The 14,046-nt window shown below is 42.2% G+C and overlaps 1 long non-coding RNA gene across 3 annotated transcripts in view; it reads left to right on the top strand.

Annotated features, from left to right (window-relative positions):
- The window catches only part of LOC129630236 (uncharacterized), a 137,809-nt gene extending 125,949 nt beyond the window's left edge, over positions 1-11,860 (top strand). Inside the window, exons 7-8 of one of the 3 annotated variants that reach the window (XR_008703621.1) lie at positions 4,019-4,090; positions 8,681-11,860. This is a non-coding gene — a long non-coding RNA (uncharacterized LOC129630236). The remainder of the gene's footprint in view (positions 1-4,018; positions 4,091-8,680) is intronic. The other 2 variants (XR_008703609.1, XR_008703608.1) reach the window with 2 other exon arrangements.
- Positions 11,861-14,046: the final 2,186 nt, after the last annotated feature.

The following is a 14,046-nucleotide window of genomic DNA, read 5'->3' as shown; positions in this document are numbered from 1 at the left end:
TGAAAGTGTTAGTCACTCAGTTGTGACCGATTCTTTGTTAGCCCATGGACTGCAGCCCACCAGACTCCTCTGTCCACGGGATTCTCCAGGCAAGAATACTGCATTGGGTAGCCATTCCCTTCTCCAGGGGATCTTCCCAACTCAGAAATCAAACCCAGGTCTCCCTCATTGCAGGCAATTGTTTACCAGCTGAGCTACCCAACCCAGGAATTGAGCTGCGGTTTCATGAGGAATGTGAAAAATATGAAAACTTTGAGCTCACTGGTATTTCCTTAGTAGCTCTCTCAGGTGCATTGCTCACCAAACACTCTTATTTAAGGCTTTGACTTGGTGGTGGAAAATTATGTTTTCCTCTATTTAGATGTCCAGGGATTCTAGGAAAATAATATATCAAGCAAAGCTCTATGCATACACAAAAAACTGACCTAAAAACCAGTCCAAACTCAAATAGTTCTTACTTGTATATATGATATCAGTGAAGAAGTGACATGCATATACATTAAAGATATATCATTATTTAAAATTTCCACATTCATTCAAAAGAGGCCTGGCAGATTGTTGCCTGTTCACCAACCACCTCACTTCATCTCTTACTAGACATTTAGACCTCTTCTCTTTCACTTTTCCTTATGTTTAGAACACAGGTCTAAAGGTTTGCTATGGCCACAGTTTTGTTACCAGATTGGTCCATTGGATCAATGGACCAGTGGTTCAATGGTTCATTGGACCATTGAGCCAGGGAGGTTCTTTTTCTGATTGGTTTCTTGCAACAATGAAACTGATGTGGAGACTGGAACAGTAAAAGCTTTATCCAATGTCCTAAGAATGGAGAAGTGGGAACCTAGATTGAAAATCAGCTTCTAAACCCAATTCTGAAGGAGACAACATGTGTATATACATAGGAGAGCCAAGGTTAAAGGGAGGCAATTGGAAAGAGTGGAACAATTACTCACATATTATCCAAGAATAGGGGTGTTGTTTGTCCCAGAATTGATGCAATTTAGTCCTTTGGACTAAAAAGGTCCTTATGGACTTTTCTGCTTGTCATGGCAACTGGCAAGCATCTTGGTGTAGGTGGGTGTGTCATTTAGCATGCTAATATATTTTAATGAGCATTTAATGAGGCTCAAGTTCTACTGGAAGTCAAATCTTCTGCCATCTTGGGTCTAGTTGGCTCTATGCTAAGTCACTTCAGTCATGTCCGACTCTGTGCGACCCCATAGACGGTAGCCTATCAGGCTCCCCCATCCCTGAGATTCTCCAGGCAAGAACACTGGAGTGGGTTGCCATTTCCTTCTCCAATGCATGAAAGTAAAAAGTGAAAATGAAGTCACTCAGTCATGTCCGACTCTTAGCGACCCCATGGATTGCAGCCTAACAGGCTCCTCTGTCCATAGGATTTTCCAAGCAAGAGTACTGGAGTGGGGTGCCATTGCCTTCTCCGCTAGTTGGCTCTAACCAGTCCTTTTTTCTCCTGACAACTTCCTCTTGAAACTTAGATAAGACCAATTGGCTTCTAATCAAGAGAGGGGTGAGGCAATTTTTCTAGGCAATAGTCTTGGTAACAGATTGATCAAAGACCAGAGCAGAGATGACCAATGGAAAATTCAAAAAGTGTTTGAGAGGCATGGTGGTAAAGTAACTTTGATTTTAGAGCCAGGCTGTAATTGACTTACTTCAGGATCTTGGGAAAAATCATGTAAACTTGATATCTTCAGTATTACCTTCTATCTGTCCCTGTGCCTCCTCAGATGACCAAGGGCTCCTCCTGCACAATGACAATGAACTACACTTTCTACCTCTCCCACATGGTGACCAGCACAGGGTCTGCTTATGGCAGGGTCCAGAAACATATGACTGATATTAATTCTTAACAATAAGTATTATTCTGTGCTCAAGGCATTTGCTTAGCCTCATTTCTTAGGATCAATACAAGTATTTTTATTAGCTTAGGACATAAAAGTGATTTTGAGAAATTTTGGCAATTTTGGCTAACATAACACAATTTTAAATACAGTGAGAAAACTTTCATCTTCCAGAGTTCTGTTTTAAATGACATGGTAAGCAGTCAAGATCCATATGCAAATGAATTCACACCATTTTTCACATATACATGAATTTTTATATACTACCTTTGCTTAAAATAGGATACGTCTGTGTGAACCAACATCATACACCTACCTATCTAGAATTCACCTGGAGATGTCCATTAAAGAGAGAGGGGAGAAAAAAACAAGATATGTCTGATTTAGTAGTTCATTTACCTGCACGCAAGGATAGTGACCCGCTTACTTGCTAAGCCTTTCAAATTTGCATCTGCTTTGCTTCACAGCAGATCAGACTGTCTGGAAAGTGGAGAGGAGTGTGTTACACTCGCCTTGAAAGGTGCTCCTGAAGGTGCAGAGCAGAGGCCGAGCTGTTTGTGACAAATGTACTCAGTTACTGTGAATGTTGTTTTGAAGCCTACTGTGTACCAACATTTTTAGCTCTCTGGGGACCTTATTAGTTATCCCTGAAAAAGCCAGTGACCAGTAGCTTCTCTGGTGAGTCTCTGTTCTAGCTTTAAGCCAAATTCCCTCTGCAGGTCCACTGGAACTGTTGACAATGGCTTTGCTAAAAACACACCGTAGACCTTGGGTTTCTCTCTTAAGGGGTAGATTCTCTTACTCAGTTCTCTGGAACAAGCTGTAAAGTTCTCTGGCTACCAGATAATCACTCTTTCAACAAGAACAGCATTAGGGATTGCCTAGACTGAAGACCTTTGTGAAAAGCTAGCTTTTAAGTAAATACCATAAAACATTTTTAAATGCCACTTGAGCATGAGAGAGGGTCCTGCTCAATGTGTGTGGCCAAACCACACTCAAGGACTCTTCCTCTCAGCTCTCCGAAGGGGCATGTGGAAGTGATTGTCAGAAGAAGGGAGCAGCTGCAGACACAGGGTGCAGATTCTGAAGCAACACCCCAAACCCGTTCTGGAAGCCAAGGAACAATGTCAGTTCTGTTGTCCAGGAATGCAAACTCAACACAGTGATTTCCTGAAGACCCCAAGAGACGGAGGTAGTAAAAGGATGAAGGCCAGACTACAGGGATACCTTTGCTATTCTGTGCAGACAAGATTCATGACTCCCTAGTGATGCAGTAAATGAATATGCAGCATTCAAGCACGGACCATGTCTGTCTAGTTAGATATTGTTAGCATGATGGTTAGATTCTACATGGAAAGGGATAGGATATACACAACTTTGAGTAATTGACATCCCAAGCTTAGAAGATATGTTTTAACTGGAAAAATCTTGTTAAAGCAGAAAAGTCAACTGGGTGAAGTTGTGATTCAGTGGTTATGAAACCCTGAAGTTTTCACTAAAAATGCAGGATGTAGTTGTATTATGAGAGGCAGACTAGATTGAGCTCCTCTGACATCAAAATCGTTTCCATTGTTTGTTGTTGTTCTTGTTGTTGTTGCTCAGTTGCCAAGTCCCATGTAACCCCATGGACTGCAGCATGCCAGGCTTCTCTGTCCTTCACAATCTCCCAGAGCTTGCTCAAATTTATGTCCATTGAGTTGGTGATGCTATCCAACTATTTCATCCTCTGTCCCCCTCTCCTCCTCTTGGTCTCAATCTTTCCCAGCATCAAGGTCTTTTCCAGTGTTAGAAGTCTTAATAATTTGTAATAGGATAAAGATGGTCAACCAGACTCTGGGTTAAATGACAAAGTCACAAGCTCATCTTGGTGTTCTTTATTTTTTCACTTTTAGAACACTTTGAGTGCTGTGGGGAACTGCTCAATGTTATATGGCAGCCTGGATGGGTGGAGAGTTTGGGGGAGAATGGATACATGTATATGTATGGCTGAGACCCTTTGCTGTTGACCTGAAACTATCACAACATTGTTGATCAGCTATACCCCAATACAAAATAAGAAGTTAAAAAGGTGAATGTTTTGAGTGCTGGACAAACAGTCTGACCTCAGGTTATCTGCTTATTCATGTTAATATTAGCATTTTTTCTTTCTCCAGAACATCCCTCCAGCTAAAATGGCAGTGGGTCTAAGACAGGGAAATGACTGCCTTTGAGGTTCCTCTGGAGAGGTGAGTTTGCAGATGGGATCTATTAGTTGTATTTCTAAGCTTTGAGAGATCATCTTTCCTTTACCTTGAAGGTAAAACTTTCCTCTCTAATAATCTGCAGAGTGATTTTCTTATCTGCAATTTAGATTACCAGGGCCATCTGGGGACATGTGCAAAGCCTGCTGTGTTGTTTTGGAAATAGGTGTCTGGTTATATCTCCTCCTCCCCCCCCCACTTTAAAGACCCTATTTTTTCTGAGTCCCATTTAAAAACACGGAATGGGTTAACCCAAGCAAAAATCCGAGACAGACGATTGCTAAAAAGAATCTTGCATTTCGCCTCCGACTTTAGTGTGGGACTTAAAATGGGAACATCTTTAGAAGTATTTTAGGTCGAAGAATAAAAACAGACACACCAGAGGGAGAGTTGCCAACTATATAAATACATAGGCGTTAAGCCCCCTATACAGAAACCAAATATAAATGGAAAGACAATGAGCAAACTGCACATATAAACAGACAAAGCCCCAGTGGATAAGTCATAAAGATCTGACAGCAAGGACCATATGTCTTGAAAACTCTCAGCTTTTCTACTCAAGTAATGTGTTATTTGTCCCAGGTTCGCAGTTCACTCTTTCCACTCAGCATCCTGCCTGGCACTGTTCAGTTTGTCTGCTGTCTACACGTTTGGGCTTTTGGCAAATGGAGATGCTCTCAACAAGAACAGCTTTTGAGTGTTATTCAGACCCCTGATGGGCCTCAGATTGTATAAAACAAGGATTTGTAGCTCTTGAGAGATGTAGCTCTGTTTGAAGCAAAATATCTTCTCACTTCTTGCCAGCACTTACATGTGGGGAACTAATCCCAGAGCAGACACTTTCTTTCTTACAGTACCAGCACACAAGCCATTTTCCCAGAGTTTGGAGAAACATGAGAAAGCTGACGAATAGTCTCTGATCGTCGACTTAAACAAATCCCGAGCACAGAGTCGGACACGACTGAAGCGACTTAGCAGCAGCAGTAGTAGTGAGCTGTGTTTTCCCATAGAAAATAGTCTCAGGTAAATACAAGTTAGGAATCCTTTGAATCACTTGTTTTTTTTTTTAGTAACAAATGAAATGGCCTATGTGAAAGTATCGAGAAACTGTAAATCACTGTGCCGGATTATTACCGTTAGAGGGAAGTGAGGGGCTGTAAAAATTGACTTCAGAAGTCACGACTGGAGGATGGCAAGCTGGAAACCACTTAGGTTCTTAGAAGGTCTGTTTCCAAAGCACTGAGCAAATCTTTATTCTTCACTCAATGGTCTAGTCACGTGATGCCCAAATTTATTCAATTTTTTGTCAACAAATATTAAAATATCATTCCATGCTATGATCTCTGGAATATGTTATCTCTGAAATTGTTAATTGATAACTGTTATGTTATCCCATTTTGGAAAGAGCTATTACTTTGAATAGCACTCATACATTGAACGCCCCAGTTTCTTTGGCTTCTGGGGTCTGGAAGGACTCAGGCTGTGATGACCAGTGTGTTCAGTTTGCAGAAGGCTAGGGAGCCCTGCAGGGGTCTGTGAACAGACAGGCCTGTGAATATGGCGGCAAATCACAATACAGTTGGCCGTCCGGTGGCCTTGCTGTGAGCCATTGCCGGACCAGCCTTCGGAAGTGGCAGCTATTTACAAGAAGAAGGTGGAATATTCAGCCAGAGCAAGGACAAGGGGCAGCACAGTGCTTTACAAAGGGGTCGGGAGGCAGGGCGCTTTACCTTGCTCGGAATTATTCAAGACTCAATAGCTTTGCATAGCAACGGAAGGCTTATTGACAGGAGTTACAGGCTCCGGACAGCCACACACAAAGTCATTAACCCCCTGCGGGAAAGTGTGAAATTATCCTGTATTGAGGGCTGGCTTCTCTTGTGTGGCCCTATTGAGGCCATTGCCCCCTCCCCCTCCCACCCAGCCAGTTGAGAACCAGTCTCCCCCTTCTTTCTGAATAATTAGTGAATTTTGGGTCCCATATCACCAAAACAATTGAGATCCCAGCCTTTTCTTCCTTCCTCAGGGGGCCATCATTTCCCTCCCCACAGAACTGTGTGTTTAGCTAACGCCTCTGCACCCTGCAGGAAATCCTCCCACCTTGACTTTAGGAGGAAATGCTTGCTCCTCCTCTTCTCTCCACTCGCCCCTCCCTGCCCCCCATCATCCTTCCTGCAAGGAACTCTTGATTTTGGAAGGGTCGATTTTTATTGAGTACAAAGAAATGAGGGGAGAATTTCCCAGGTGAATTATTTATCACCATATGGGCCATTCTAACGGTGGCACTTTCAACAAGTCACTTAGCCTCTGAGCCAATTTCTATGGATTCAATAGGAAAAAAAAAAAAAAAATTCCTAGGGGAAGGTATCAAGGGAACAACCAAAAGACTCTCCCAGCTGGTGAGCTGGGTAAACATTCAGTGTAACAGAAAAAGCAGAGACTTAACAATCATATGAATATGGGAACCTGGATGTAGGTAGTGCTAGCTCGCATGCTTTTTTTAACAGAACAGTCTCAAGCAATTAACTCGTTTGTCTTTTTGAGCCCTAGTCTCCTTGTGAAATGGAGTGGTGAATGCCTACTTAGTAGAAGAAAGTGGAAACAATCTAAGGACTACCAAGAGGGAAGCAGTCAGATAGACTGTGGGACATCTGCAGTAGAAAGTACTACACAAACTCTAAAAATAGAGACATATATATTGATGCAGAAAGATGTCTATAAATAATAAGTGGATAAAAGCAAGATGGAGGGCATTGTGTATGTTAGCGTTCCTTTTCTGTAAATAAGTATAAAGCAGTTTTACCTGAGGACATGTGCATCCTAGTATGTACATAACAAAAAGGGAGTGATAAGAATCATAAGAAACAGTTAAAAGTTAGTTTGAAGGAGAGGGGTGAAAAGTTAGGTGTCAGGAGGAAGGTTTATACTACCTGTATTTTTTTCTGTTAAGTTTTCTGGCCAGGGCCATGTATTACTATTATTTTTAAAATACCATCAGAGTTTATTTGCATAGTAAGATTATGAATCTTCCTTCCTTTCCATGTTTTTCTGGATTAAAAACTGAAAACCTCTAAAACTGATGTGAAACTTAAGTTACACATATTAAGAGCCTGAATCACAGACGGAGCTTGGTTTATGTTAGAGCAAATAAAACAAGAGGAAAGATCTGAAAGTTCTCTTTATCAACCTTTTTAATAAATGGATACTATTTTTAAAAATAATAATGATTACTGTGTATTCAGTTCAGTTCAGTCGCTCAGTCGTGTCCGACTCTTTGTGACCCCATGAATTGCAGCACGCCAGGACTTCCTGTCCATCACCAACTCCCGGCGTTCACTCAGACTCACATCCATCGAGTCAGTGATGCCATCCAGCCATCTCATCCTCTGTCATCCCCTTCTCCTTCTGCCCCCAGTTTATTATTTTTATAACTAGTTTCTAGAGTATATTTACTGTCTTAACTGTTTCAGTGTCATCTTTGATGTGTGGAAGTGGTGAAAGGTCACTGGGTTGGTCGTAGGACCAGATTTGCTAACAAGTATTGTATTCTTTTTTTTTTTTTTTAACCTTTTTTTTTTTAAATTTTATTTTATTTTTAAACTTTACATAACTGTATTAGTTTTGCCAAATATCAAAATGCCCTGTAAAATTCCATGGACAGAGGAGCCTGGTGGGCTACAGTCCGTGGGCTCTCAGAGAGTCGGACACGACTGAGTGACTGAGCACTCATGCATGCATGAGTGTAATTTGTGACAGGCTGGGCATTTAATAATCTTTCTGATCTTTAGTTTCCTTTACTTTCAGTTAACCAGGAGTCTGAATGATCTCTAAATTCCCTTCAAACTTGAAATTTACATATCCATTTGCCAATGACATTGATGTAACTCAAAAGCAAGAGTGTGCAGAGGTGCACTGTCTGGAGTTCAAAGACAAGAGAGAGAAGAAATGTCATAAAGATAAGCTTGAAGTTGGGAAAGCTTCCTAGGACAGACCCAATCTGTTATAATCCTCACAGCCACTAACTTATTTACTCTGTTTTTCTGTCAGAAATTTTAAGCTATTTCTGCCTATGAAGCCATAGAAGCAAAGCTCTATTACTCCTGTAAAAGGCTGCTAGGATAATTTCTAGTTCCTTGGATCGAGTTTTGCTGCCCACCCCCCTCTTTTTTTTTGATGATTTGTTTAAAAATCTGAAAGACAGAGTAAATGCACTGGGATATGTAATTATCTTCTCCATCTCCTATTTGTTGGAGGAGATAAAGTCAGTTCTCTAGTAGGGAGCAGGCCTGTCCAACTGATGCCTACTCTGTGATACATGGGGGTTATGTATGTGCATAATCTATTTAAAATAAAATAAACCTATGGTACAGAGTACTGGGGGGGGGGTGCGGGCAAACCAAAAGCAAGGTACAGAATGACTGTTCTAGCTGGCCCTTGCCAAGGGACTGGCCAACCCCCATCCTTCTCTTCAGCAACTAAGCAATTAGTTGAAAAACTGACAGGCTCTCCTTAAGTTCCTAATGTGTGTGGAGATCATGTCCTTCCTTGAAGTCTTGATATTTATTGTTCTGGCAGCCTGGTGGGCTCCTGTGTGCGGCTGCAGGAAGCCGGGAAGACTTTGTTTCCTTCTCTGAGCCTGGCCTCCCCGGGAGCGGAGATGTGTAGTCGTGAGCAGTGGGCCTGGAGGACTCTTGTGTGCTGTTGCCATGGTCACATCCCAGCGTGCCAAGGACCAGTCCCTGCATCCGCTGTGAGTCTTCATAAGGGACCGAGCAGCGTGTGACCGCAAGCCTCGAACCACTTCATCAGATCTGGGGCCTGGCCCTTTTTCCTTCTTGTAGTTTTGCTTCATGAGCGGAATCGAACTGATCTGGGGCCCACAGACCACTGTGTTCTTAACACAAAAGTAAGCACACTAACACTTAATACACCCTTGATAGGACCAACAAATCAAAGTGTAACAACATGAAGGGAATCAATGAGAATATTGTTTTATAATCAAAACAATAATCGGAACAAATTACTGAATGATTTGCCAACTTATCATCCTATGCCCAGGACTTTTGTACTTTCTTCGCCTAACACGACTTTGTGAACATTTTCTGTGGCTTTCATACTTAGCTTCACTATGATTTAAGGAAAATCAACATGGTTGGTGTTAGGCCCCCCTAGGAACTAGCCTCCAGGACATAAGACATGATAAAGGACTAACTGGATCATATCAAATGTCTCTAATTTGGACTAGCGTGGACTTTAGTTACGGGAGTTTGCCAGTGCTTATGAAGGAGTCTCAGAATTTCTCTTCCTTCAAGGCAAGTCCATGGGTTTCTCTGCTTGTCTGCATGTGATGTGCTGGAAGCGGCAATTACTTGCCTCTGTCTCTCTTGCCCTCATCTGAGGTACGTGTCAGTCATTAGTAGGAAGTAACACCCCACCACCTGTCCCACCAGACATGTGACCAGGAACCACAGGTAGCATTTCTCAATGTCCCAACTTCTTTCTCCAAAGTCATTTTAAGAACTCCTATCAGAGAGAGTGAAGCTACCTTAAAAAAAAAAAAAAAATTCAAAGGTTCTGTTTAGTATATAGAAGTCAGAAAAGGTACCCAGAATTCAGGCAGATTAGCCACTTGATTTCCCAATATAGGAAATTTCCATGACATTGACTCTCATTCCCTGTTGAATGGCCCAGGAGGAAGGGCAGTTCCTACCAGTGGGATAGACATAGTGCACCTCCATTTCCCTGAGCAGAGCTCTGATCCTCCCAGCTGTTGACTGGCTTTAACGTGTGAGGTCCCGGGCCTTTGAGGGAAAAACGTGCATCTGGGTGAAAGCTGTGTTGCGAGGGCAGAACTCCCACAGCCAGCCCAGGCTCTCCTTCCTCCCCTCTGGAACGTTCTCACCCACTTGCCAGATCCCAGAAGTCCTGCCAGCCCCAGTTCAGGACCCTCCTTGGTGCCTCTGTGGCACAGCAGCATGGCCTGTGTGGCACCTGTCGGCCATCCATGGCAGGGCTGTGTGTCACTGATGGGAACCCACCTGCCCCTGAGAGAAGGAGGCTGTCTGAGCATGAGGAGGGCTGTATGACAGTGTGGACACGTCTGAGAGAATAAACAAGGGTCCTATACATCCCCCGGTAGAAGCAGTCCCCGGATTCCTAAGCACAGAGCATAGAAAAGGCTCTTATGAGACCAACCACACCTAAGAAAACTGGGAGTCCCACGTAGCTAGCTAGTGGGCTTCCCTGGTAGCTCAGTTGGTAAAGAATCTGCCTGCAATGCAGGAGACTGCACTTCAATTCCTGGGTTGGAAAGATCCCCTGGAGAAGGGATAGGCTACCCACTCCAGTATTTTTGGGCTTCCCTGGTGGTTCAGTCGGTAAAGAATCTGCCTGCAATGAAGGAGATCTTAGTTCAATCCCTGGGTCGTGAAGGTCCCCGGAGGAAGGCATGGCAACCCACTCCAGTATCCTTGCCTGGAGAATCCCCATGGACAGAGCAGCCTGGAAGGCTAAAGTCCATGGGGTCGCAAAGAATTGGATACGAATGAGCGACTAAGCACACAACAGCACATGTAGCTAGTACAGGGAGGTGTCAGACAGAGAAAGGAAGCAGGGATTGTTAAGAACATGGATGAAGCTTTCAAATTCAGTGGCCCTGGATTGCATCTGAATAGAGCCAGCGGTCATGGCAACAGCGGTTCTAATTAAGGGTTTGCAATTTTATTCGAGTCAGCTGCGGGAGAAGGAGAAGGGTGATTTTTCTTGGTTTGATTGTTTTCAGCTTATAAAACAAATTCTGTTTCCCCCTACAATTATGTGAAATTACTGTCTCCAAAGAAATATTTTACATATGGTTGCCCTCTGATCTGTCTTCCCCTGCCCAGTTTTTCAGGCAGCCTGGGAGGGTCATTCATCGTCCAGCAGGGCTGGGGAGGCAGGAGGTTGGCCCAGGCCCACCAACAACTAGCTGGTTTAAGGAGTATAATCTGACTGTACCCTGTAAGTAGTTACTTTGATCTTTTCTACCAATAATCATGCTTGTCAGAAAATAAGGGGGGAAATCACTGCAAGTCAAAACTTTTGCTGAAAGATAAGATGTTATGATCTTTTACTAATTGCTTGCCTGCAATTAAGAAGTTGGGGCTGATCGCTCAAAGCTTCCAGTACATAAGAATCAGAAGCCATTTTCACTGAAAGGCTACATCCTGTGACCTGTTTTTAATTGACTTTCCTCCTCCTTGCTCTTCAAAGCAGGGTGCTCCCAAAGCCACCAGCTTCTGACTTTGAAGCTCCTTTGAAAAAGAGAGGAAAAAACAAAGGCCAAAAGTCAAGTGCTTTCAATTGCATATGGTTTAGGCCAAATTTACAAATGTATTTAAAAAAAGTTCTCAAAGGTTACTTTTAGTGAGTTCTTTGATCTAGAAAAACAAAAACAGAAAGGAAAACATCCCATATTGATCATGTTTTAAAAATTATTTAACAATTGGTCTAGTCACAGATGTCTGCTTTTCTAATTTTTTCCCGAAGGTTGAAGCTTAACATTTCTGATAGGCATAGAATAGAAGATCAACTCCCCGTCCCCACCACTGCCCCACCTTTGAAATACCTCTTTCTCTCATGTAATGATCACATCCTGGCAGTGACTTGTTCTATTGGGAAAACTCTTTGCTAAACACTATGGGCAGCCAGCTGTGGCTCAGTTATAGTTCTGGGCTCATGGCCCCTGTTTATGGAACACATCATCATCCATGACCACCTTAAATTATAATATTTATATTACAAAAGTAAAATCCCAATAATTTAACATTAAATTGATTATTTGCTAAGTTCAGACATACATGAAAAATGCTTGCAAATTTGTGGAAGAAAACAAGACATCCTAGCCCATTTTGGAAGGAATATTTTGAAAATAGATAAATGCTCAAAGCTTAAAAAAAAAAGGGCCTCCTTGGAAATGTCAATAAACCTTGCAAAATCTTCATTTTTTAAAGGGCTGAAATACAATGCAGCCCACTTAGTATGGTGCCCTTTCATGGGTCTTTAAGTCAAAGAGAATATGTGTTTTTATCTTGGCATCACCTTCTCATTTTGACAGTGTAGAATGTCCTGGGTTCTTTATTAACAATAGCCCACATTTAGATAGTGTTTTTCCATTTTATACTCCCTTCCCAAATTTTTCTGATCTTACTTACTTTCTGATTTTACTTACACCAATCCTGTGAGGTAAGTACTGTTGTTATCTCTATTTTATAGATGTAGCTGCTGAGGTTCACACAGATTTTATTACATTTAGTAAGCAGAGGAGCCAAGACCACATCTTCTGAGTCACATCCTTGTGTATACTCTGTGCATCTCTTTCCTCAGGCTGAGCGTCCAAAGGAGTAGTGTGGGGCAGCGTCCATTCTATGCCTACACGTTCTTTATTCTGGGAAACTTGTGTATCTCATGTTATTTTTAAAAAAGGACATTATATGACCATCAAATTCATTCATTCCACATTTTGGGGGAGCACCATGAACCACACTGTTTTTTACACATAAGGATACAACAGGGAACAGATAGAAAATATTAGCCCTTCCTCTTAGAAGGGGGAAAATAAAAAAAAAATAGATGCATAAAAACAAACAAAAAATCCCCACTTCCTGATTGTTAAATGCATTGTGAAGGAAGCAGAGCAAGGGGAATATGTTAGGGATGTCTGGGGAAGTGATGTGGAGGTGATGGGTATGGTGATGTTGGTGGTAGTGTGTTTAGTAGGATGTTCACTGTCAGCGTGTCTCAAAACGTTCAGAGTTATGCATACAGGTTCTGTGCCAACAGATGGATTCAACTGATGCATTGCATGAGATCTTTCATAAGGAATGGTTTTTATCTTACAGTTTGAAAGAAGAAAAAGAAACTAAGAGAGAGGTCAAGGAGCTTGGTTAAGTTCACACAGGTTATTTGTGCAAGGTTAGGGCCAGGATTTAGTTTTCCTGACTCCCATGATCGAGCCTCCTCCATCACACTGTGCTGTGTTTATCGGCGTAAGCCACGCACTCACCATTCAGCAGCTTAGCTGGTCCTTCTGCCTTATGCAAAAGGCCAGGGAAACTCAAGTAGGGAGACAAACAGTGCATTCTAGGTAACTCAGAGCCATATTTCCTAACAGCATGCTCACCCTGAGTATGTTAGTATGCATGCAGCTTATCACAAATTTCCAGATTTTTGGTTGTAAAAACAGGGTGTGTGTGGCAATAGGGCATGGATTTTTCCGGGACTCTGAGGACTCTGAAGCTGTGGTGATTCTTTGTGAATTATAAACAAAGGATTTGGCAAGGCCGATGGTTCTCAGGCCACGTGTGCTGTGGAAACCCAGTTGGGTCAGCTTAGATTCAGCAGTCATTTGGTGCCATTCCCAACAGCTCACCTCTCCATCTCTATGGAGTAGACCTGGAAACACAAACTGGACTCAAAGCCACTCGGCCGAGTGGAGTGTGCCAGTCCCAAGTCTGTTGTTTCAGCTCATTTCATCATTTTTGGCTCCACCCTTGGAAAAGTACTTTCATATAATTGCAAGAGCAAAATGTTTTATTTTCTCACTGTAGGGAAAAAAAAATGCATGCTCATTGCAGGCAATTTAGAAATTATTGAAGAACACAAAGAAGAAATGTAAATCACTCACTCTAATCTGATTACCTGACAATGATCATTAGTAAATGGAAAGTAAAGCCTCCGTCTATTTTTCCATGACTTAAGATACCTTTTAAAAAATTGGAAAAAATGGGATCCTACTGCAAATTGCATGGTAATTGGCAAATTTTAATATTCTTAATATCATCCTCCTAATAATTTAATCTATATTTTTATCGGTTGTCTACTACAACTCAGATACAAAATTTCTGTGCAACAGCTGCTGCAATTCCTATTTTACTGCTGAAGAAACAAGGATTCTGAGGTTG

Source organism: Bubalus kerabau, chromosome 1 (genome assembly GCF_029407905.1).
Source record: "Bubalus kerabau isolate K-KA32 ecotype Philippines breed swamp buffalo chromosome 1, PCC_UOA_SB_1v2, whole genome shotgun sequence".
In the NCBI taxonomy this organism is placed as follows: domain Eukaryota; kingdom Metazoa; phylum Chordata; class Mammalia; order Artiodactyla; family Bovidae; genus Bubalus; species Bubalus kerabau.
This window is presented reverse-complemented; position numbering and strand designations above follow the sequence as displayed.